This window comes from Terrapene carolina, unplaced genomic scaffold (genome assembly GCF_002925995.2).
Source record: "Terrapene carolina triunguis isolate 2854851 unplaced genomic scaffold, T_m_triunguis-2.0 Scaffold189, whole genome shotgun sequence".
Classification (NCBI taxonomy): Eukaryota; Metazoa; Chordata; order Testudines; family Emydidae; genus Terrapene; species Terrapene triunguis.
In genome coordinates this window covers 3,071,985-3,098,847 of record NW_020664540.1, presented here as the reverse complement: position 1 = coordinate 3,098,847, position 26,863 = coordinate 3,071,985, and positions in this window count along the sequence as shown.

Sequence of the window (26,863 nt, the reverse complement as noted above, 5' to 3'; positions counted from 1 at the left end):
CCCCCCATCTCTCTTCTACAATCTCTGTAATTATATTTGCTGAGGATGTTCATGATCTTTCGGTTCCAACTGCAAATTCTGCCAGCCTTCCTCCTCTTTTGTTTCCAAGTCCTATTAACATTTACCTAAAACACCTCCAACTTTCACTTCTTCCTTTCAGCTTACTTTACCATCACTGCCTTTCACAAGAGTGACAGTCTAGGAAGGATCTCTTATCTGGTAGCTCTTCTTCATGCAGTTAATCCAATTTCTCTTCTTGATGACTCTTATTTATTGTTACATTAGTTTAAAATTATCTGCAGATTGTATTTCATCTCCATTTTGATGATCTTCTGGCCTGTTCTGCTGAAATCTTCCCCATTTCCTGCCAGCGTATTCCGTGTGCTGAATTAATTTCCTGCAATATACTTTGTTCTTCCCAAATCATGCAAATAGCAAAAAAAAAAAAAAAAAAAAGGGGGGGGGGGGCGGAGTTGGAAAGATAAGACTAAATACTATAGCAATTGAAGTTCTAGTTATTTGTTCATAGAAAGGTCCAATCTTGCAAGGTGCTGAATATGTCCTGCAGGATGCTGATTACCCTCAACTCCTGTTGTCCCCAACTGCTGTTGAAGCCACTCACCACCTTGGAGGATGAGGCTGTATATGAGTAGATCTGTTTCCTTTCAGAATTTAACACTTTGCCAGTATCATCATAGGGAAACATTATTTTAAACTGAGAAGAATTTACTTATGCCTCTCAGGAGGGAACCAAAAGAAAGCAAATGCCTCGCAAATCAGGACGGGACACAGGAAAATGAAAGGCTAGGCTACATAATCTGGTCTTGTGCCGGTTTTAAACTCAGCCCTACAGCAGCCACAGGCAGCCAAGATGGAGTCAAATGTAAGCCCTGAAAAATTGATATTATCTGTAGGAAGCCAGCCACTCAGATACCAGAACTATGCGGGGCGGGGGGCAGAAAACACATTCTAGACTTTGGCATCTGAATCGCACAGCTGCCAAGCAATCCCATGAGTGAGCGTGGATTCTCTGGGAAAATTAATGAAATGGGCAAAGTGGAGCAGAATAAACAGTGACAGTAAGAAATGACAATTAGTATCGTCAACACGTCTGTGTGCCAACGTGGTTACTAATTGACTGGCTATGTTTTAAAAAGTGTAATTGCTGTATGTACATGTACCATATATGCATGTTTAAGCCATTGTATTTGACAGAGATGTTAGCAATGGGCTGCTTGTACTGACATTGAAAACAGACATAATGAGGTGGAATGGGGTGGGGTGGGCAGAGCAATGCCTGTCTGAGGAGATACAATTTCATGGAGCCACTCCTCTTGGGTCTGCCTCCTTTTGGCTGCATATACTATTATTTCAAAGGCACTCAAATACTACAGTGATAGGTACAGTACAAGAGCTTTGATCTACAGAGGGTCTTAATTTTATTGCCTGATGTAACGGAAGAAAATTCCTAAGGGAGAAAAGAAGAAAGTCCTAAAACAGGATTATGAGTTTAAACTGAAAGTTCCAAATAGGTTGGATTTTCTTGAGCCAACAGATGCCATTGTGCTCATTTGCCTCCCTCCCTTCCTAATGTCAGACATACTAGATACCAAATCTGACATTACACAGGCAGTCAGCTGTAACAGGAAAAAACTCCTTGTTTAATTGGTCAGTGTCATAGGTGCCCTGTCTAGAGTTCAGGGTTGAAGCAATGGAGAAATGGGAAGATGTGATAGTCCTTACAATAGGCAGGCAAAGCCAACACAAGACACCAAGGGCCAGTTTTTCAAAGGAGCTGAGCACCCACGTTTAATTCAGCATGTTGGGTCCTGATATCTGGCCCTAATGCAATTTAAAGAGCTGATGCGGGGTTGGGAAGACCCAACCAATTTCCAGCCCCATCTGAAAGTTCACAAGTCTGGCTAGGGTTTTGCTGCAGCAGGGTTCATGATATCAATAGTCGTAATCTCAGCATTACAGTATTGACAACTCCAAGCATCCCAAAATCAGGAGTCAGGCCTCAGAAAAATCAAGAGATTGGCTTAAACTCACAAGATTCTTAAAAATAATGAATTTGGAATTTTTTTTCATTTGTCTTCTAGTTTTTGAGCCTTTAGGTCACATTCAGGTCAGATTGTCAAGCTTTTCTCTGCAACCACAAGGGCTAGAAACTTACTTGTCTTTTAAATATAAAAGGTAGGATTTTCATGTAATCAAATAACAACAGAAACTGGGGCTTTAAGAAAATCTCCGAATGTTGTGAGCCTGGCAATAGAATCGCGATAGTTGGTAAGGCTGTTATTCATATCTGTAAAGTCAGGGAGCTGTTTCGGAGGTTGTTTGAACTCATTTGAATTCTAACACAAAACCATATCCAGCAATCCAACCTCATTAAACTTTGTTTCATTAAAAATTGCACTACACCCGCAACAGCTCCACTCCATTAGGTGACTTCATGGGTGCTGCTAGCAAGCCCCCCACCCCAGCAAATGCACACAGAGCCCTCTGCTGTAGCGGCAGGAATTCTCCCCCACACAGAGAACCCTCTATTAGGGTATCAGAAAGGCTGAGGTTTTCCTCCTCCTGGACCGTATTCCACCCCCACAAAAAGCAGTGGTTTGAAGAGCACAGAAGCCTTGGTCATCCTGAAGACCAGGGCCCAAGGCACCCTGCCTGTGACACTAGTTAGAGGGTTGGTGTATGGAGGCCACCATCAGTCCCAACCTACCCAGCTGGGGGTCCTGTGTGTGGGGCCCTGAGAGCCCCCCACACCAACATACACACACAGAGCCCACTAATGGGGTAACCGAGCCTTCCGTTGCCATGGTGTGAATGGAAGCTCCCCTCCCCAAGTCGCCCTCACTGTAACGGCATTGGTTGCCTCCTCCCAGCCCTTCCTGAAGATAAGCAGGGGCTAGAGCCCTCCCTGCATCCGCTGCCAGTCAGGGCCCCAGCTATCTGAACAGGAGTGGTGGTGGCTGAGATCTCCTGCCCCAACGGTGGTAGCATCAGTGGCCAGGGCCCCTCTCCCCAAGTTACCCTAATAACAGCAAACAGGATCCCCCCCACAACCAACTCATCTCGAGAGCTGCCTGTTCACCTTGGTTAGATCTTGGCGGGTCAGGGTGAGGTCTTTTCGAGCAGGTTGCCTGTGCTGCAGGCATTCTTCTCCACATGCACTTTTCCAATGACATCACTGATGTTATCAAATGACCCTCAGACCCAGGGTCCTGACCCTGGTTCTGTTCTATGTACTCATTAATCTGGCCCTGATCACGGGATGACATTTTAACAAGTGAAAATTTCTCCTGGTTATCAGGAAAAGCTTCTGTTTAAGGGGAGGCGCAGTTTCTAAAAGGGAAGTGGTAGAAGCCCCATTGACTGGGATGTTAAAATCTAGGCTAGATAATGCACTATTCCATGTACATATAGGGAGCACTCCTGTTTCGGCAAGGAATGAGCTTAGATGACTTCATCTTTTCCTTCTCTAATTGCTATGAATCTGTCTAGCATTGTGTTCTCCATATCTCTATAGCCCTGTTGGCCACCAGAGAGAGAGAGTTTACTATGATTTCAAAGCAGCCACTTGGGTCTTGCGAGATTTGCTTTCTTTCTGATCATTCACACTCCATAAAAATAATACATTTTATTAGGGAAAACATATGGGTAATGCAGAAACCTGGCCTCTCCCAATAAAGCTGGGGGTAGGAGTGCCTACAAAGTTGTGAAATACTGAAATCACACACAAAAAAGTTCAAGGTGGGGAAGGCCTATAGCTGTTTGGATTCTATTTGCCCTGCTGGATTTTTAATTCTGTTATGTTCCATAGTTATCATAAAGTGTCTCATAGTCTCATAGACTTTAAGGTCAGAAGGGACCATTATGATCATCTAGTCTGACCTCCCGCATGATGCAGGCCACAAAAGCTGACCCACCCACTCTTGGAATAATTCTCTCCCTTGACTCAGCTGTTGAAGTCCCCAAATCATGATTTAAAGACTTCAAGTCGCAGAGAATCCTCCAGCAAGCGACCCCTGCCCCATGGTGCGGAGGAAGGCGAAAAACCTCCAGGGCCTCTGCCAATCTACCCTGGAGGAAAATTCCTTCCCGACCCCAAATATGGCGATCAGCTGAACCCCGAGCATGCGAGCAAGATTCTCCAGCCAGACCCTCTGGAAAAAAGTTCTCTGTAGTAACTTTTAATATCCCATCATTGACCATTGTTACTAATTACCAGTGATGGCACGTTATTGACCTATTGACTAAAATCACGTTATCCCATCTCCTTTTCACACTATTTAGCATTTTGTGCTATTTTCCCCTTTCTCGGCTGCCTCAGCTTTGTGCTCTGCACTGGTACGTGCCCTCACAGCAGAGAAGATGGGGAGGGCATAATGAGCAGTGACAGTATGAAAGAACCTGTATAATTGTTATAGGCCAGATCAGTGCAGCTCTACTGAAGTTACTGGAGCTACACCAGGTGAGGACCTGGCCCCCAAAATAGAAAAAGGGCCTGAACTGCAAAGTCCAGATTCATACTTCACCAGCATTAGGTTCAGATGAGTGGCTTTCTCACAGTAATCCCTAACAAGCTTCTAATTTTTTTTTTCCATTGGGGAGGAGCTGTCTAGCAAATGAAGTCCTTAGGAATTATTCTTGTTTGCCTGTCTTCGCTGCCCCCACTCCCCCCAATCTCATAGTGGCTATGTTTTCTTAGTGGTGTTTAGCTCCATCTTTTTCCTCCAGGCACCCATGGTTAATTACAGTGAGCCAGATTCTGATACCTTTACTCACATTGAGTAACATTTTATTTCATGGATGGTCCCATTGACTTTCATGGGACCACTTGTGGAGTAAGGTGTTACTTCACATCAGAATCTGGTCCTAAATGTGGTAGGGCTGCTTGACCTTTACCTGCTTTCAGATTGGCTTTTCCACTTCTCCCTAATCCAGACCTTCAGTCCTTCCCGCTAGACACATGTATATTTTGAGTTCAGCCTCATAGAAAACAAAATACTGCCAATGACTTTTCCATGACTGAAGCAGCAGATAAGGTTTTATAAATGGAAAATGAGCTACAAAGCAACATCTGTGTTACTCCCATCAATAAAAGAATGAAGCAGTCAGCTTTTAGAGCCCCACCTCCAGTTATGCTTCCACATGGCGCCTTCACAAAATTCATCCACTTCCAAAAGTAACATCTGAAAGTTACAACTAAGCCTTATAAGATTACGAGGTAAAGAAAGCATGTGGTATGTTAGCGCTGGTATCCCCAGGGGTACTGTCAGGCAAGTATCCTGCTTGCTTGAGTGCATACTGCCCGGTATGCCCACATTACACTATGTATTAAATAAAGGCAATGGCTATCTAAAGCCCGTATTCTACATGTACTAGACATGCCCAAGCCCCTGGACTAGGATCACACCAAATTGAAAGCACTGAGCACCTTCTGGAACTGGCAGTGATTGGATAGCAGATGTTGAAAGAAAACTCAGGGTGCTGTAAAGAAGAGGTGTTTGTGGTTCAGTAAGTGGTGCTCTTCCGTCAGAGTCTGATACTGAAGGAGCTGCGAGGATGGTCTTAGGGAGTACTGTGCTGTTGGCAGGCTTGCTTTTTAGATGAGAGGTATAAAGAGATCCCGACCACTTGCATTTATTTAAGGTCCCAAGGCATTTTTCACAAGAGCTGGGATCTGTGTAGCTGGAAAGCTTGTCTTTTTCACCAACAAAAGTTGGTCCAATAAAAGATATGGAGGCTTTCCACACAAAATGCCAATGTCGTATACGGGGCATAAAGTGGAATGACTTCATCTGTAATGGAGATATTTATGGTCGCTCGAATCTACAGACTACTGGTGCCACTGTCCACAGGCGGCACCTTATGCTTTTCGAACATGTCGCAAGGATGCCACAAGACATTCCAGCGAACGCCGTTCTCTGGGTAACTGCAGTACATTCTGCCCGAGTAGATGAGAGCAGGGCCAGCTCCAGGCACCAGGGCAGCAAGCAGGTGCTTGGGGCAGCCAAGGGAAAGGGGCGGCACATCCGGCTCTTCGGCGGCAATTTGGCGGCAGGTCCCTCAGTCTCTTTTGGAGGGAAGGACCCGCCGCCGAATTGCCGCCAAAGACTGAAGGAGCATGGTGGAGCTGCCACCGAAGTGCCGCCAATTGCGGCTTTCTTTTTTTTCCCCGCCGCTTGCGGCGGCAGAAACACTGGAGCCAGCCCTGGATGAGAGGGACATTGTGATATTCTTTACTTCCAATCTTTAAATATTGTGCCATGTAGCTATGCGCTGTTAAAACAGCTGCCACGTTGCACCCCAGAAGTAGCTGTACTTCAGTGATGAGTGAAGTGGTTTTAGTGTGTGCTTTCTATACTTTGTTAAACACTTTGACATGCTTTGAAATTAAAGGTGCTCTTAAGTATTTTCCTCTTATGAATGCTACAGAATATGCACAGCAAAACTAGTACATCAGCATCTTAGTACCACCTCCCACCTGATAGCTTTCCCACTGTAGGACACTGTTCTCATCTAGTGAATTAGATTCTCTATGCTTTTAACATTAATTTTTAACCAAATTACATTGCAAGACTTATATTCATCCGTAGCAAGATATTTTTGACAAGAAAAAAATAACTACAGTCCAGACCACACAACAGTCACTTGGTTTCAGATTTCGTTAGCAACACAGTTAAGGTGTGTTAAGGATCAGTGGCTTCACAAACCTTTATGTGAGCCCATTTAGGAATTCACACTAAGACCACGTAAAGCTCACATTTGATGGTTTCTCCAACAGAGCTTTGCTTTCAGTTGTTGGGGGTCTCTGCTCAAGGGAAACTCACATGGTGTTGATCCTGCATTTATCAAAACTAATCTTAAGAACCCATAAGAAGCAAAACTGCCAAGTTTTGCATGTATAGAAATACCTTAATATGAGGTTGAAATTAAATAATTGATTCTAGACATGGATCTGAATCAGAACCCTGGCCCTGAATATGTAGAAACTTTGGTCAGAGGGTTGAAGCAGCAGGCCTGACATCAGAATTTCACAGTTGGCACTTATCTCTGGCCCCATCTCAGGAAAAGCACTTAAGTATGTGTTTGTGTGCTGCCCTGAATAGGGCTGGAGTATCAGTATCCTGAATTGGACCTCTATTATAAGACAAACTAAAGCCCAAATGCAAATATCCTCAAACCTTTGGGCCTTTTAAATTCACATCTAGATCCAAATCTGTATCCAAATGCTGTGGCTGAGTCCCATCTCTAACTCATCCGCATGAGTCTCAGAAAGCAGCCTAAAACAATTCACCTCATCTGAAATGTAGAGGTTGTTTTTCTTCTCTTAGGTTAGAATGAAGATTATCCTGGTCAGAAAAGGTGGGGGGTAGGGATGGCAGGTGATTGAAGACATGCAGGGCTGTGCTATCTCTTCTAGTTTGTTTACAAAGTCTTGATATCAGTCATCAGTGCCTAAAGCTAGAGGAAGTGTGGTCTTCAACTGGCTCTTTAAAATGTAGATTGAGTTACTCGCATTGTTGATGTTCGATGTGGATCATTTAATTCATTCTGCAGAAAATGTGAAAATCATGTGTCTGCAGCAAGTTAGTCTAGCAGCCAGTTGTCTCTTGGGATCTGTCTTCTTTAGTATGAAGCACCAAAACATATCCTAGTGGTTTCACCAATGAGTACACCAGCTTTCTTGGCATGTCTTCTTACCAAAAGAGATGTTACCCGTACCACGCCATAGGAGCTTCACAGGGAAATTATGGTTGTTCCACATGATACTCAGATGCTTCCCAAAACAATCTATAAAAATGTTCGGAGCAACTTGATGTTAAACAGACATTGCTAAATTTCTTCAACATTCTTCCGAAGAGACTAAGGCCCAGATACTCAACGGCATTTAGTCACCTGATTTCAATGGGAAGAAAGTGCCTAAATACCTTTGATGGTCTGAGCCTAAGAACTTTACATCTTTAGTTTGAGTTAGATCTTCAACTGGTGTTCTTTGGAGTACATAATTTGTCAGCTGCAGATCTGGCTCTACATCTGTACCCCTTTCCCTTACATCCTGTCCCCCTCTCCTCCTAACCCCCCCGACTACTTTTAAAAGAAGAATAATTATATATATAATTAATAATATTATAGTAGCCCTCAGAGATCGAAACTGAAATCAGAGCCCCATTGTGCTAGATTATGTACACACAATAAGAGACACTTCGGGACAGAACTTACAAGACAGACACAGAGAGGTGAAGGGACGTGCCCAGCTGAAATGAACGGAAGAGTCTGAGACTTTAAAAAGGCCAGAAATCCCCAGTAGACTGTGGGACAAATGGAAGCCAAGCTGAGGCCATAAATGCTAGTGAGACAGTAAATGACCATTAATAATCTTCTGTGTAGCTCTTCTCATCCATAGATCTCAAAGCACTTTACAAAGGAAAGTAAATTTTATTATCCCCATTTTACCAGAACATATAGCAACTTTCACCCTAGAATCTCAAACTCCTTTATGAATAGGAATCATTTAAAAGGACACCCTGAAATTTAGCCAGTTTAGAAAAATGAGTTAAAGTAGTTTTTAAGTACCTAAAAGCTTGATACAAGGAGGGGGGAGAAGAATTGTTCTTCTCAACCTCTGAGGATATGACAAGAAGCAATGGGCTTAAATTGCAGCAAGGGAGGTTTAGGTTGGACATTAGAAAAAACTTCCTGTGAGGGTGGTTAAGCATTGGAATAAATTGCCTCGGGAGGTTGTGGAATCTCCATCACTGGAGATTTTTAAGAGCAGGTTAGACAAACACCTGTCAGGGATGGTCTAGATAATACTTAGTCCTGTCATGAGTGCAGGGGACTCGACTAGATGACCTCTTGAGGTCCCTTTCAGTCCTATGATTCTATGAGTTGCAGGTACTACATCTGCTACTGAGTCCTTCTGCCAACATCTGTGATTTTTATCATGCACTTTTAAGTATTTCTGTCCACTTGTACTGTGTGACAGACCCACGGAAAGCCAGGGGAACTGACTAAGGCCCTGATGTCGCAATTAGCTCATTGGAGGCCCGGTGCCTAACTGATTGACTGTACAGAGGAAAAACTGAAACTGTCTGTACACTAAGGCGTGGTCAAGCTACAAAGTAAGCAAACTGCAACATTAGGGAATAGTATTTTTCTTTAATCATTTTGGCTCACAGTGATCTCAGGAGCTTCTAACAACACGACAAAAATAAGTCAGATGGAACTTTGATTTTTAAATTTTCCTCTTTAAGCCTCAGAACCAGGACTTTGAATCTGTTCTCCGGCTCCGCTCCAGCTCCAGGCAAAAACCTGCAGCTCCACTGCTCCGGAGCTGCTCCGTGCTCCGCTCCAGAGCCCTGCTCAGAACACCTCTGAAAGATAGGAAAATACTATTATTATTATCTCCCATTGTAGAAATGGGGAAACTGAGGTGCAGAGAGGTTAAATGACATGTCCTACATAATCCACATCACAAAGCAAGCGGCTAGAGGAGGAAGAGAACCCTGGATTTCTGACTTCTAGTCCATGTGCTCTAATCACTAAACCAAACATCACAGTTTCTTTTTTTGGCTTTGTGGAGAAACAAATTCTAGAAGACTTAGGGCTCCAGCTGCAGAGTTCAGATGTGGATTTAGATTTTCCCCAATTTCAGGTAAATTCAGATTTGTGTTCAGTTCCAGGCCCCTTGCACAGATAGGTTCATTGGGGCTCATAGCACAGGTTTGGGCTCATCTGTCCCTTTAACTTTTAGTAATCTATGAAATTGTATCAATGCTAGAGCTAAAAGCAATGATGTTTCAACAGCCCTCACGTGCCCAGAGGTAGGCTATGTTTAGAAAAATCCTTGTTTTTATTATGTTTTCCATTTTCTGGTGGAAAATCACATTCAGGAGTCATTTTCATGGAACATGGAAACTTCCACCTGTAATATTTATGCTGTTATTACAGAGGGGGGGAAATCCTAGGTACTGTTTACAGACAGACACATTGTTTATTCAGCAGTGGATAGAGCTGGCTAACCATCCTTAAAATAAAACTGTGTGTGTAATGCTTGCAGGAGCCGGAATGATTTATTATCCAAAATATCCTTTCATTCAACAAATAACGAATCCTTCCAAACACGCCATGTAGTTTGATTAATGTAAGGCACTGGGGAGCTGTGTTTCAGCTTGGATTCAGGATATTACTGATCACTTATTGTTGATGGATGGGATGGCACTCGCCTGCCTCTTTGATGGTCAGAGAAGGCAAACTGCTGATTGGATGGAACTGCCACAAACAACATCCTGGGGCAGGAGCATGGGCGTAGGGTCACATCTGTCATGGGACTGGATACACATTAAGCGTTGAAAAAAGCCCGGTATAAAGGGAGCTGTTTTCGACAGACATAGCAGGTCTTTGCCTGCAGGAAGGTGGGGGTCGATCTTATCTGGTTTTATACCCATTAGATGAGAGGGATGCTGGGTGGGTGAGGACCTGACTAGATGTCATCCTGACTCATCAGTCTCAGGACCCCTCTATGCCATGGATGAAATCCAAAACTGCAATTGGTTTCAAGGTTAGAGCCATGATAATCTGGGGCAAAATGACCATTGACTCCAGTGGGGCCAAGATTTCCCCACTCATGTCCCAGATACTGCCTTTTTTCTCTGACCTTATCACAGAAACTCTTATCCAGGCCCTTATTATCCTCCTGTCTTAATTACTGCAACCTCTTCCTCATTGGCCTCCCTGACACATATTTCACTCTCCTGAGGTCCATTCAAAATCCTGCTGCGAAAATGATCTTCTGGGCTTGCTGAGAAACTGGCTCCAATGCAGCCCTATTCATCTTTGCTACCTGTCTTCAGCCCTGGAGTTTGGCAGGGGAGGCAGTGCTTTATTTAGTTACTTATAATTTAATTTTGAAACTAATATTTCCCCAGTTCAGTATTTCAGGAACCTGCTGACCCAGGCTCAAGATGCTAACCTTGTTCAAACCAAACCCAAATGTGCCCCCAACCTACTGAAAAGGATAAGACCAGCTGAGATTGCAATAAAGACCCTTGACACTCCCACACCCCTGAACCATAATTCATAGCTGCATCTTTTATAGAGAGCAGCTACTTGAAAAGAGAAACTAAGGACAAATATCTGATGGATCATGGTATTTACCAGGGAATTGCAAAGAGAAACTTTATGAAATTCAACCCACTGAGTCATTGCATCCATGGCAAGTCAATTTTATTTTTATTTTGTTGTGGGTGAGTCCATGGGCGGGGGGTGAACCATGGGTTCGGGGAGTCTAGCCCGTGGCCCGGACCAACCCGCCCCTTCTTCCTGAGGCCCTGCTCCTCCTGCCCTCGCTGAAGCCCAGAGGCCCCCCCAGCCCCAGGCTGCCCAAGCGCCTCCAGCCGCAGAGTGCCAGGTGGGTGGCGCATGCCCCCCAGACCGGGAGCACTGGGCGCTGTGGCCCCAGCACCAGGCGACCCCAGCCACCCCAAGGCCGGCCACAGGCCGGTCACCCCAGCCCCAAGAGGCTTCCCGGAAGAGGAGCTGCCTGCCAACTAGCAGCAAACAGGAGGGGGCCTCAGGGCAGAGCGTGGGTAGGGCCACGCAGGGCAGGCATAGCCTTCCCCAGGCCACGATACGCCCCGCCCATGGGTGAGTCAAAGTATCTGAAGCTTTCTCCTTATAATCACCATCTTTGGCAAGAGTGAGAGAGTAGATTAGGGGCCAGGTGATCAGATGGTGTAATTTATTGCAGCTCAAGGGGTAGAGAATTTGTGCCTGAGATGGTAAATTTGCAAGTATTTTTGTCCCTTTTTGACTGCTTTTCATGCCTCTGTAATGGGGCTGGGAGTAGTGTTGTGCCTGTTACCTACAGTATCTGTGCAGAACTGGCATATTATTTCAAAACACCATACATTCAAAACATGTCCTGCCACACATTTGGCATGCAGCACAGCATCAAACACATCAGCTACTGTATATGTATTGGCTGGGTTTGATTTTCTCCATGGCAGGGCATTCAGCCCACATGATAACTATTCACAGCAAACACACACATTTCGCACAGCAGCTTTATGTTCCCCCCTTTCATAGCTAGAAAGAATCTTCAGAATATTAACTCCCCGATACGCCTGTCCATGTCCCACAGATGGGCTCTAAAAGGGGGACATTTTGCATTTTTTGTGGTGAAAGCCAAATTGTTAGTCACATTATGGGGCATTTACAATACCTGTGAATTTTCAGCGGCAGCCAGTCAAGCGTAGAGTTACTCCCCAGGCGACAACCCAGAAAGTATTAACTCAACAACTTTGTCATTTCAATTTTTTCGCACATTTCCTTGTGTGTGCATGTGTTTTCAATCTCGCCTTCTCTCCATACTGCCATAGCCTTCTAGCCTGAGACAAATCTTAGCCAAGCACAGGCAAATCTCTGAGGATACCACCTACAGCATGTGCAGCACCCATTGAAGTTTAATTGCAGGTCAACACACTGACAGTCATTCTACCTGTACTGATTTCAGCTAGCGTGATTAACTCTGAGCAATTCTGCTTGTAAACACTAAGTCTGACAGACCCCATTGGTGAAAGGGCCTTATCACTGTGTGATTGCTTTCATGGTCTAGAAATAGAATTAGCCAGTGGTGAGTCATTGATCACTTTAAATCAATGGTGGCCAAAGTAGGTCCCAATGAGATTCCTATGCCTGTCCACCTCGAATTAACAAATTACACATTTCTTATTATCTGCTGCCTGCTAGTAATTCATTCTTAATGTATCTGTCTCTGAAAGCTCCTTGTAATTGCCACAGTGCCGAGTCTCACTCAGGATATGGAAAGCACAAAGCAGATGGATTCCAAATAGGGAAAAAGCTTTTCAGGGCTGTGAAATAACAAACTTTCCCACCAAAAACCAACTGTCGGACTGGCCAAAATGCCAAAATTCATAGATTTCTCATGGAGCGCAAAAAGTAGGTGCCTTTTTATATTTTAGAAAAGTACACGCTATGATAAACAGGGGCAAATATTTCCACACAATATCACTCACCAAACCATGGACAACAGAAAGCAAGCTCTAAGAGATGAACAGCTGGAGGAGGTTAGTGGGTTTTTGCCTGTAATATCAAGGACGATGTTAAATGTAAATATTAAAGGTCTGTTTCTGCATTCCTTACCTGAACAGGCCCTCCACTGAAGTCAGTGGGAGTTTTGCCTCAGTAAGGAATTTAGGATTTATTGCTGCTTAGTACTTACATAGTATTTCACATGTTCAAAATGATGCATAAACATGAATTGACCTTTACAATCACAACAGATGAGGACACTGAGACAGAATCTATCTAAGGCTGTGTCTACACTTGGAGCTAAGGGTGTGATTCCCAACTCAAGTAGAATACTCACGCTAGGTTTGACTGAGCTAGCATGCTAAAAGTGGTAGTGTAACCATAGTACCCTGGGCAGTGGTGAGAGGCAGCATAGGCTAGCTGCCCTGTGATGCACACATAGGGTTTAGGTGGGTTTGAACATGGGGCAGGTAACTTGTGCCACTGCCCATGCTATCACAGCTACACTACCATTTTTAATGAGCTAGCTCCATAAGAGCTAATGAGAGTATGTCCACTCCAGCTGGGAAGCACACCCCCAACTCCAGACATAGCCTCTGTTGTTATATGCCCCCATCACCATGGCCCCTGAATGGCCCTAGATCAAAACTGCAAAGCAGCATGAGAGGTAAGGTAAGACACAAGACTCCTTGATTCTTCAGCTATGCTCATGCCTTCAGATCATACTGCCACCTAACATATCAGGTTTCTGCTGAATTTTCTCAAACCTACATGGAAGCTTTTCTTTTCCCCGATCCGCTATACAACAAACATGTAAAACAAAACTGTTTAAAAAAAATCAATGACTAATTTAAAAGCACATGGTAGAAACTTCTTTTCAAATCAATGATTTATTTCAAAGCACCCCTGACTGCACTGTATCACAGAGCAGTTATGACATTTCTGTCCTTGCAAGCATTCTGCATGCTTTTAATCTGAACTACAATCATGTTGTGTCAGGGCTGATACAGGTAAATATATACTATGTAATTGCACTGGCAGACCACTGTGAGCTAATTCATAAAATCTCACAATCCTAATAACCAGTTGCAGAGCTTTCTAAACAAGGCTATATTGCTGAGGAAGGATTACAGGGTATGTGTCTCGTATTCCAAGCTGTCAAAAAATCTGACCCGTGTCCTGAATTAGCAACCATTTTTGCCTATATAAAGTGCTAGTTGTTTTTGTCGGAGAAATCTCTGTTGCTGATTGTAATCTAAGTGTTACACCTTTGATGCACATTTCATTTGTGAACTAGAAACAACTGGAGACATAAACAAACTCCTATTTCCCAGCCCCCAAATTCAGCATGTTATCCAAAATATATATCTGGCCCCACATTATAACAAATAAAATTCATTTTGCTGGAATCTGGTATGCGCAAAAAAATTGGATGCCACCAAGAGGGTCACAAAATGGAGTTGCACACTCAGCTTAGATTAATAGAGACTCACTCCTTTGTAATAATGTCCAGAGAATTCTAAATTGATGTATCACCTTTTTCCAGCTTGTTGGCGAGCGACTTAAAATAACATGGGAGCTAGTTTACAGTGACATGCTCTGCCAGCTCCCCAGAAAGTTAATTGCACTAGCTTAGACTCCCTTACCCCGAGATAGAGTGGTGGTAAGTAGGTCTAAAGGAGTCTTTCTGAACCTAAGGGAGGCTAAGGTTACTGCAAGGGGGAGTCTAGCATCAACCTCCTTACACATGACTGGCCCACATTGGTTTTAATCTTTAACCTAAAATCTCTGGTCTCCTGGGCTCCTATGTTGTGTTTTGAAAAACATACTGTGGTCACTGGTCATGTTTATTGTGCTTGCTGCCAAGACAGCAGTGTTGCAGATGACAGACATATGGAAACTACACCGAAATACTAACCATCGTGCAGTGACATTAAACAGTTCTCTATTCTTTTGACTTTCTTTGGCTTGGTAAAACTATGTGTCACTTCACTAATAGAAACCATTATTCTGCAGAGTCTCCTTTAAAACTGCATTTTGCTTTCTATTCTATGGTTTGTAGCTTTAGAGGCATTTTTATATGTACATATATACACACATCTACAGTAATCTGTGGGTTTCTGAACATTGAACAGGCCTGCTAGACTTTCAGTAGATAAAGTTATTTGAAAACAAGTTTCCTATAGATTTGGAGTAAGTCTCAAATTTGCCCTTTGACCTGGACACCATGGTAAATTGACCATTCTGAACATATGCCAGTTTCTCAGACAATTATGGTATGTCTACACTACAAAATTAGGTCGGATTTATAGAAGCCGGTTTTATAGAAACCGGTTGTATGCAGCCGATTGTGTGTGTCCCCACATAAAATGCTCTAAGTGCATGAAGTCGGCGGACCGCGTCCACAGTACCGAGGCTAGCGTCGACTTCCGGTGCATTGCACTATGGTACCTATCCCACAGTTCCCGGAGTCTCCGGCGCCCATTGGAATTATGGGTTGAGATCGCAATGCCCTAATGATGCAAAGCAGTGCCGCGGGGGGTTCTGGGTACATTGCGTCAGGCCCCTCCCCCGCCGTCACAGCAACGGCAGACAATAGATTCGCGCCTTTTTACCTGGGTTACCTGTGCAGACAACATACCACGCCAAGCATTGAGCCCGCTCAGCTCAGCTCACCGTCACCATATGTCTTCCGGGTGCCGGCAAACGTGGGACTGCATTGCTAAACAGCAGCAGCAGCTTACTGCCTTTTGGTGGTAGACGGTGCAGCATGACTGGTAGCCTTCATTGGCGATCTGGGTGCTGGCAGCCGTGGGGCTGGCAGCCGTGGGGCTGCATTGCACCAGCCCCTTGCCTTTTGGTAGAAGATGGTTTATTACGACTGGTATCCGTCGTCGTCATACTGCAGTGGCTGTCGATCATGGGCACCCGGGCAGACAATGATGGTTATCAGTCGTAGTATGCTATTTTCTGCCATGCGCCCTGTTGGCTCATTGCACGTTAGCAGAGTCGTAGTATGCTATTTTCTGCCAAGTGCCCAGTATTGTCTGCTAAGCACCCAGAAGAGGCAGATGGTGATCTGGGTGCTGGCAGACATGGGGCTGGCAGACGTGGGGCTAGATTGCTACACAGCAGCAACCCCTTGCCTTTTGGGCAGTAGATAGCATATTACGATTGGTATCCATCATTGTCATATTGCAGTGGGTATCAGATCGTGCAATAGACCTGAAGGCTTACTGCCAAGCGCCCAGTATTTGCTGCCAAGCACCCAGAAAATGCCAAGGGCTATCAGTCATGCTGCACCGTCGTCTTAAGATGTAAAAAATAGATTTATTCTGTATTCATTTGCTTCCCCCCTCCCTCCTGCTAAACCCAGGCTTTTGAGTTCAATCTTTGGGGGGGGCCATTCTGTGTGACAGTTATTTGTGTTTCTCCCTGATGCAAAGCCACCTTTCTTGATTTTAATTCCCTGTACCTGTATGCCATGTCGTCACTCGCCCCTCCCTCCATCCCTCCCTCCCTCCTTCCCCTGGTCCGTCAGATACTACTTTCGCGTCTTTTTTCAGACCAGACGCCATAGCCAGCACTGGGATCATGGAGCCCGCTCAGATCACCGCGGCAATTATGAGCACTATGAACACCACGCGCATTGTCCTGGAGTATATGCAGAGCCTCCTGGACATGCCAAAGCAAAACCAGGACCAGCTGAGGAGGAGGCGATTGCAGCGCGGCGACGATAGTGATGAGGAAATTGACACGGACCTCTCACAAGGCACAGGCCCCAGCAATGTGGAAATCATGGTGTTACTGGGGCAGGTTCATGCCGTGGACCGCCGATTCTGGGCCCGGGAAACAAGCACAGACTGGTGGGACCGCATCGTGTTGCAGGTCTGGGACGATGCCCAGTGGCTGCGAAACTTTCGCATGCGTAAGGGCACTTTCATGGAACTTTGTGACTTGCTTTCCCCTGCCCTGAAGCGCCAGAATACCAGGATGAGAGCAGCCCTCACAGTTGAGAAGCGAGTGGCGATAGCCCTGTGGAAGCTTGCAACGCCAGACAGCTACCGGTCAGTCGGGAATCAATTTGGAGTGGGCAAATCTACTGTGGGGGCTGCTGTGATCCAAGTTGCCAGGGCAATGAGAGACCTGATGATATCAAGGGTAGTGACTCTGGGAAACGTGCAGACCATAGTGGATGGCTTTGCTGCAATGGGATTCCCAAACTGTGGTGGGGCGATAGATGGAACCCATATCCCTATCTTGGCACCGGCGCACCAAGCCACCGACTACATAAACCGCAAGGGGTACTTGTGACGGGTTGGATCACAGAAACCCCCTTGGGAGCTGCCACCCGATGTGCCAAGACTACCCCTGCTTCTGTTTTCCCTGCCAGCTCAGGGCTCCAGCACCCTGTCTTGCTGAGCCAGCCACTCCTGTCTGGCTCTAACACAGACCAAGGATCTGGATCACTTGTCCCAAAGCTGCAAGGTTACCCAAAAACAGCTCACAGGAGTGTGCTTGTCTTTAGCACTCAGATGCCCAACTCCCAATGGGGTCTAAACCCAGATAAATCCGTTTTACCCTGCATAAAGCTTATGCAGGGCAAACTCATAAATTGTTCGCCCTCTATAACACAGATAGAGAGATATGCACAGTTGTTTGCTCCCCCAGGTATTAATACATACTCTGAGTAAATTACTAAATAAAAAGTGATTTTATTAAATACAGACAGTAGGATTTAAGTGGTTCAAAGTAGTAACAGACAGAACAAAGTAAGTCACAAGCAAAATAAAATAAAATGCGCAAATCTATGCCTGATCAAACTAAATACAGATAAGTTCCTCACCAGTTCCAGAGTGCTCCCTTTTACAGGCTAATCTCCCTTTAGCCTGGGTCCAGCAATCACTCACACCCCCTGTAGTTACTGTCTTTTGTTTCAGCTTCCTTCAAGCATCCTGGGGGGGTGGAGAGGCTCCTTCTTTAGCCAGCTGAAGACCAAATGGAGGGGTCTCCCCCAGGTTTAAATAGACTCTCTCTTGTGGGAGGAGACCCCCCTCCTCCCTCCTATGCAAAGTCCAGCTCCAAGATGGAGTTTTGGAGTCACCTGGGCAAGTCACATGCCCCTGCATTACTCAGTCTTTACAGGCCGACGCCACCTGGGCAAGTCACATGCCCCTGCATTACTCAGTCTTTACAGGCCGACGCCATTGTCCACATGGTATCTTGCATGTCTCCAGGAAGACTTCTTATGTGGATTGGAGCATTCCAAGATGCATTGTTTCCCGATCAGGTACTTAACCTGGCAAATTCCTTCCTAAAGAAGCTGACCAAATGCCTCACCAAGCTTACTTAGAAATCAAGCAAGCATACAGCCCATATTCTTAACCTCAAGTAGAAAATGGTATATATGTACAAAGGATTAATAGATATAGTAGACCATGTCACAGGCAGCACAAAACATATTTCAGTTATATCATACATACATTTATAAACACCCACCTATAAAGCCTTATGGGGTACGCTGTCACACCCTCCCCCTGAACTTACTGCCAGAGACTTGGACACTGTCCATGGCGGAGGCAGTATACCTAAAGTTCCTCTTTTCTGGACAGGGCATCTGCTACCCAGTTCTCCTTTCCTTTAATATGAGTAATCTCCATGTCAAACTCCTGTAGGACCAGGCTCCAGCGTAGCAGTTTGGAGTTGGTGCCCTTAGTTCGGTGAAGCCATACTAAAGGTGAATGGTCAGTTAGAATTCTGAACCTCCTATTAAAAAGGTAAGGTCTTAATTGTTTGACGGCCCACACAATGGCATAGCATTCCTTCTCTATAACAGAGTAATTCTGTTCGGCCGGGGACAGTTTTTTGCTCAGGAAGGCAATGGGATGCTTCTTACTGTCTTCCCCTGTCTGCATCAGCACAGCACCCAACCCTGTGTCTGACGCGTCAGTGCACAACTCAAAAGGCTTTTCGAAATCAGGGCTGGCCAGCACAGGCTTCGCGGACAGGAGTGCTTTTACCTTGTTGAAGCCTTTTTGGCATGCCTCTGACCAAATGACCTTATTAGGTTGATGCTTTTTACATAAGTCCGTGATTGGGGACACAACGTCACTGAACCCCACCACAAACCTCCTGTAATAGTTTGCCAAGCCTATGAAGGATTGGACTTGCCTTTTAGTCTGGGGTACAGGCCATTTCACGATGGCTTCCACCTTAAGAGGGTCGGGGGATATTTTACCCCCCCCTACCCAGTGCCCCAGATAAGGGACTTTGGCTGCCCCTATCTTGCACTTGGAGGGCTTCACAGTTAGCCCAGCCTCTTTGAGCTTTGATAGCACGACTTCCAGGTGCTCTCTGTGGTCACCCCAGGTGTTGCTGGGAAATGATTTTTTCAGCAGAACTAGGACTGTTAGTGTGGTAACTCGCAGTATGAAGAAAGGCTGTGAGGGGGAGGCTGTTCCGGCTGATGACTGTAGGTCTGATGCAGCTGAACAGCCAACACCTCCTGCCCCAGGGAACATGGTGGTGGGTGACTCAGAGGGAGTCCCCAGGGATGGGGCGGGGACCTTGGAACCCATAGAGGAGTTGGGGGAGGGTCTCATTGACAGAACAGTGCAGGGAGGCGGGGTACTTCCAAATATGGGAGAGCCAGAGCCAGGCCTCTGTCTGGCTGAGGACAACAGGCTCCCAGGGGTGGGGGCAGGGGAGATGCAGTCAGTGCCCAGGGACGCTATCTCAAGGGTTGTCTGTCAGGAATTTGCAGCTAGACAAAGGGCGGACCCCTCCCTTGAAAGTATAAGAAAGTGTATCTCGGAGGGAACTCCAGGAAGGGAGGGGGGGGAGAAGTTTTTTGAAGAGGACGGGAAACTGTACAGGCAGGCCCCTGTAGGGAAAAACCAGGGTCCCGGTCAACCCTATAAGCAGTTGGTTGTACCCTATAAACCGCAAGGGGTACTTTTCAATGCTGCTGCAAGCCCTGGTGGATCACAAGGGACATTTCACCGACATCAACGTGGGCTGGCCGGGAAGGGTACATGATGCTCGCGTCTTCAGGCAGTCTCTTCTGTTTCGAAAGCTGGAGGAAGGGACTTTCTTCCCGGACCAGAAAATAACCATTGGGGATGTTGAAATGCCTATCGTTATCCTTGGGGACCCAGCCTACCCCTTAATGCCATGGCTCATGAAGCCGTACACAGGCAGCCTGGACAGTAGTCAGGACCTGTTCAACTACAGGCTGAGCAAGTGCCGAATGGTGGTGGAATGTGCATTTGGGCGTTTAAAAGTGCGCTGGCGCAGCTTACTGACTCGCTCAGACCTTAGCGAAAAGAATATCCCCATTGTTATTGCTGCTTGCTGTGCGCTCCACAATATCTGTGAAAGTAAGGGGGAGACATTTATGGCGGGGTGGGAGGTTGAGGCAAATCGCCTGGCCGCTGATTACGCGCAGCCAGACACCAGGGTGGTTAGAGGAGCACAGCAGGGCGCGGTGCGCATCAGAGAAGCGTTGAAAACCAGTTTTGTGACTGGCCAGGCTACGGAGTGAAACTTCTGTTTGTTTCTCCTTGGTGAACCCTCCGCCCCTCCCCACCACCCGGTTAACTCTACTTCCCTGCAAACCAACCACCCCACCCTCCCCTACTACCCTCCCCCCTTCGAGCACCACTTGCAGAGGCAATAAAGTCATTGTTACTTCACATTCATGCATTCTTTATTAAATCAGCACACAACTAGGGGGATAATTGCAAAGGTAGGCCTGGATGGGTGCGGGAGGAGGGAAGGAAAAAGACACAGTGCACTTTAAAACTTTAAAACTTATTGCACTGGAAATCATCTAGGCTGGAGTGATTGGGTGGCCGGAGGCCCCCCCACCGTGTTCTTGGGTGTCTGGGTGAGGAGGCAATGGGACTTGGGGAGGAGGGCTGTTGGTTACAGAGGGGCTGTAGCGGCGGTCTCTGCTCCTGCTGCCTTTCCTGCAGCTCAACCATACGCAGGAGCATATCACTTTGATGCTCCAGCAGCCGGAGAATCGACTCTTGCTTTCTGAGTACAAGTTGATGCCACCTCTCCTCTTCAGCCCGCGTTTCAGCACGCAACCTCTCCTCTCGCTCATATTGGGCTTTTTTAAAATCAGTCATTGACTGCCTCCACGCATTCTGCTGTGCTCTGTCAGCGTGGGAGGCAGTCTGTAGTTCAGTAAACATTTCGTCACGCGTCCTTCGCTTCCTTCTTCAAATATTCACTAGCTTCTGCGAAGGAGTAAGATTTGCAGCTGGTGGAGAAGGGAGAGGTGGTTAAAAAAGATACATTTTAGAGAACAATGGGTACACTCTTTCACGTTAGATTTTGCTGTTCACATCACACAGCACATGTGCTTTCGTTACAAGGTCGCATTTTTCCTCTTATATTGAGAGTCTCCTGGTTTGGTGTGAGAGATCACTCACGCAGTGCCAGGACACAGATTTCAGCTTGCAGGCAGCCATGGTAAGACATACAGTCTTTGGGCTTTTTTAACCTTCTTAACATGTGGGGATGGTTTCAAACAGTACTGCCCTCATTTCCCATACCAAGCACCCGTTTGGTTGGCCATTTAAAATGGGTTTGCAATGTAAAAGGAGGGGCTGCGATTTCAGGTTTAACATGCAGCACAAACCCAACTAACCCCCCTCCCCCACACACCCAATTCTCTGGGATGGTCACTTCACCCCTCCCCCCCACTGCGTGGTTAACAGCGGGGAATATTTCTGTTCAGCAGAGCAGGAAGGGGCACCTCTGAATGTCCCCTTAATAAAATTGCGCCATTTCAACCAAGTGACCGTGAATGATATCACTCTCCTGAGGATAACAAAGAGCGATAAGGAATGGATGTTGTCTGCATGCCAGCAAACACCGGGACCATACGCTGCCATGCTTTGTTATGCAATGATTCCAGACTACGTGCTACTGGCCTGGCGTGGTAAAGTGTCCTACCATGGCGGACGGGATAAGGCAGCCCTCCCCAGAAACCTTTTGCAAAGGCTTTGGGAGTACATGAAGGAGAGCTTTCTGGAGATGTCCCTGGAGGATTTCCGCTCCATCCCCATACACGTTAACAGACTTTTCCAGTAGCTGTACTGGCCGCGATTGCCAGGGCAAATTAATCATTAATCATTAAACACGCTTGTTTTTAAACCATGTGTAATATTTACAAAGGTACACTCACCAGAGGTCCCCTGTGTGCCCTCAGGGTCTTGGGTGAGTTCGGGGGTTACTGGTTCCAGGTCCAGGGTGACAAACATATCCTGGCTGTTGGGGTAACTGGTTTCTCCGCTTCCTTGCTGCTGTGAGCTATCTATGTTCTCTCCATCCTCATCTTCCTCGTCCGCCGAACCCGCTTCCCTGTTTCCAGCGAGGGACTGATAGCACACGCTTGGGCTAGTGGTGGCTGCACCCCCTAGAATGGCATGCAGCTCCGCGTAGTAGCGGCATGTTTGCGGCTCTGCCCCGGACCTTCCGTTTGCGTCTCTGGCTTTGTAGTAGGCTTGCATTAGCTCCTTAATTTTCACGCGGCACTGCTGTGCGTCCCTGTTATGGCCTCTGTCCTTCATGGCCTTGGAGATCTTTTCTAATGTTTTGCCGTTTCTTTTACTGCTTCGGAGTTCGGCGAGCACTACTTCATCTCCCCAGATGGCGATCAGATCCCTCCCGTACCTCCCGTTCGGTCCAGGCTGGAGCTCTTCTGCGATCCTGGGACTGGGACTGGGACTCCATCATGGTTACCTGTGCTGATGGGCTCTGCATGGTCACCTGTGCTCTCCACGCTGAGCAAACAGGAAATGAAATTCAAACGTTCGCGGGGCTTTTCCTGTCTACCTGGCCAGTGCATCTGAGATGAGAGTGCTGTCCAGAGCGGTCACAATGAAGCACTGTGGGATAGCTCCCGGAGGCCAATAATGTCGAATTCCGTCCACACTAACCCAATTCCGACCCCCTAAGGCCGATTTTATCGCTAATCCCCTCGTCGAGGTGGTGTTAAGAAACAGGTTTAAAGGGCCCTTTAAGTCGAAAGAAAGGGCTTCGTAGTGTAACGTGTCCAGGCTTAAGTTGATTTAACGCGGCTAAAGTCGACCTAAACTCGTAGTGTAGACCAGGCCTTAGCAAACAATAGCTGAGATCTTTCCATCCAAAGATCTCAAAGTGCTCAACACATTTGTCAAAGTGGTGAACAATCTCATGGACCACCTTGACAAACTGAAACTCTTAGAAACCTGAATAGCAGACAAAAATATCTTTTTCTTTCTTCAGCTAGCTAGACGGTGCCTATATACCATGGTGACGGGCACCAAAACAAACTGAGAGCATACATAGATATAAATAGAAGACTATTCTTTTGTTCATTTCTGGACCTTCATTGCCTCCTGTCTAGATTGCTATACTGCACTCTAGTTGGAAATGACTCTGACAGATGAATGAGAACCCTAGATGATCCAAATTGCACAGTTTCTTGCTACGCACTTGGAAGCAGATTGGGAACTGGGTGAGGGGCCAAGAAGCTGGAAAAGGGTGTTACATCAACTTAGAATTCTCTAGACATTATTACAAAGGAGTGAGTCTCTATTAGTCTAAGCAGAGTGTGCAACTCCATTTAGTGCCCCCCTCACCCAGTTTCCAATGTGCTTCCAAGTCCTAGTGCTAATCCTTAAAGTCCTCACTGGGCTGGGACCTAGCCATCTGGGAGAGCCACTCTCTCACCACAACCCAGTTGTGATCAATGGGGATATATTATTCCTGATTCTGAAGCAGGCAGCTAGGTTTTCTTGGCATCAGGCCTTTTGCTGTGGAAGGTCCTGCCATGAGAGATCAGGATCTTGACACCTATAGAGCGCATCTTAATTATGTACATAATGCTTAGCTACTAAAGAGATGGGTGTATTAAAAATGCTCAGAGAGACGCTACATCTAGGAATCACTTCACCCACCTCTGGAATGCAGCCGTCTCTGGAACGGGACTATAGCAGCCATTTAAAAGTGCTCACTAACAGAGCAGCACTACCCAGCAGTTCAGAACAATATGTGAAAACTAATTTACTCAGCTGAAACAACAGGCAAAAGGGTGGCATTGTGGCCCACTGGTTAGGTCACAATTCAGGAGACCTGGATTCTATTTCTGGCTCTGCCAGTGACCTTCTGTGTGCCCTTGGCAAGTCACATCACCTCTCTGTGCCTGGTTTTTCAGTCTGTAAAATGGGAATAATGATACTTACTCTCCTCTGTAAAATGCCTTAATAATTATGGATGAATATTTCTACAGAAGACCCCTAAGTACTATTACTACTTAGGCAGGTTCCTGGAGTTTAAGCAAGACATAATGGCTAACACATCTAAAAAGTGCCTGGCCCACCATAAATGCTCAGGATCTTGAGTTCACATTTCACTCCGAAGATGGTGAGTAAAATTCTAATCCCTTTGAAGTCAATAGGAGTTTTCCAGGCACTTCCAGCAGCATAGAGTCTCTAACAACATACTGGGATGTTGTTCAGCACTAATGCAGTGTCAGTGAGGGCTTGTCCCCAAAGTCCTTATGCCTGAGTGGAGACTCTGGCATTAGGTCCTTGCTCTAGAGTGAAATAATCAATACTGCTCCCTGAAGCAACTGATTTTTTCTTGGCAGTCTCCTGTCCAAACAAGTTCTGACCGTGCCTGACCCTGCTTATCTTGTGATAAAATCACTACCTGTGGCATATATTGAGAAATGCTATTCTTTCAGGCTTGTGATTCAGGATGTATAGATTTTCCAAACTCCTGGTTTTGTGGCAGTAACAATCGGCGGTAGGAGTCCTCTCCCCCTTGTATTCTAAAGTTTGTACTTTTATCCCAGCTACAGTAAGAAGCCTGAAAGCTCTGTTGGTTTTTAATACACCCTCCAGTTAGATTTTGTCTGGAGAGTTTTATGCGTCTATGTCCAAATTCATTCCTGGTGTAGCTCCCATTTGGCCCAATCTCTTTGTGGGGCTATGACTTTCAACTGTAATGTAATTGTGGGTGTGATGTATGGTATCTTGCCAGTCTGAAATGGATTGTACCTGGTCTATAAATCCTGCTGAAGGCTGGTATGGGCACTGGAAGACATAAATGAGGGGTTCTTGGCTTACTCACAGCAGACTGGGTAGATGTGAGGCAACAGCTGAATTTAACATGGGGGTATTATTTTGAACATATTATTTTGCATGTAACACTGCAGTGTGCAGCCACATTTTTGCACACTCCACATCTCTTGATTGAAGTATAATCCTGACCCTTCACCACCATAGTGTAATATTGCCCAATTTTCTAGGAACATTATATGGTGTTTTGATCTTTCTCTGCAGTGGCTGAATATAGCCCAGGGTGAGGACAGGATTCCAGGCAAGATGGACCACTGCGCTGTTTCCTTATGGCAAGCCCGCTGAATACTGAAAGACAACACCTGACATGGAGACAACAGTCACAACCTGAAATATGAAATTAGCTTGAAATCCTGTATGTTCATTTAGATGAGACCTGTCAGTGTGGTTTCTTCTCTCCAGTGTTTTTAAACTCTCTGGGGAAAATCTCGGGCCCCACTCACTTCAGTGAGGTTGCAGTTTCACCCCCTGTATATTCTCCCTCTGTAGGTGCATGCATGCAAAACCAGTGTGTGCCTTTTATGTGAATGAAGATATAACAAGATATGCAGGTGCCTTCTCCTACCTGTGGGAAAGCTACAAAGCATTTCCTTGCCATAGGTTATTACTGGAAGTTCTGTAAGCAGTTCACAGGACTCTGAAACTGCTGAGTGGGCTCATTTCAATGATCTTTAAAAGATAGGCTCAAGCCTCAGGTCATTAGACTCAGATTAGGTTTAGAGTCTAAAGAAAAAAAAATCCTTAACCTGTGGAGTGGGCTTAGTGAATCAATAAAAAAGGGAATTTCTTGGCAGCGTACAATCACTTTTCTATCCTTGAAAAGTGCACTCTGTCTTACACAATCTACTCCCTTCCAAATTTCAGGCCAAACTGTGTTCAGTTTCATCAGTGTAAAGCTGGAATAACTTTGATGAAGTCAGTGGAACCAGTCCAGATTGATACTGATTTCAGTGAGGGCAAATTCTGCCCCTTTCATTTCAAAATTGAGGCAAATGAGGTTGGAGAAAGTGTGTCCATTATTGTGAGAAAAATTGCAGTTTAATGCCTATCTGTCTTTCAAGGCTTGGTCTCCTCCTGAAAGAGCAAGCTGAGGAAAACTGTATGAGAATCTTTTAAAGTGTATTGATGACTTGGTGCTTGACAGTTACCTGCCAAACCGCAGATCCATCAGTTCATACTGAGCTGGTTAGTTTATGCCACTCTCTTTTATTGCTAATCTTAATTTCTTATGAGAAGGAGGTGTTGAGAGCCTGCAGACATGATGCAAGGTTCTCAGGGGAAGGAAATAGTTCACAAACAGAAAGGGACACACCAGAAGGAAAAAAGTGTGAGAAAATGGAGGAAAGAAAGGTAAAATCAAGTCAGAGACTGAACCAAAAAACAAAGGAAAAAAGAGAGTGAAACAGCACTGGAGAAATGCAGAATACAAAAAGAAAAAGAGAGAAATTCAAAGAGAAACTAAAACAAAGCAACCAGAGAATCAAAGAAAGGGAAAATCCTATTTGGGATTGTTTAGCCCTTTGAATATATTTTTTTCATACAGAACCTATGAAGTAATCCATTTTCTTGAGAAAAACAAATCATTCTGTTGCAGTCTGGACAATTTCCCACTCCACTTTATGATAAAATGCACTTTTAGCAAAAAGCTCTAAATC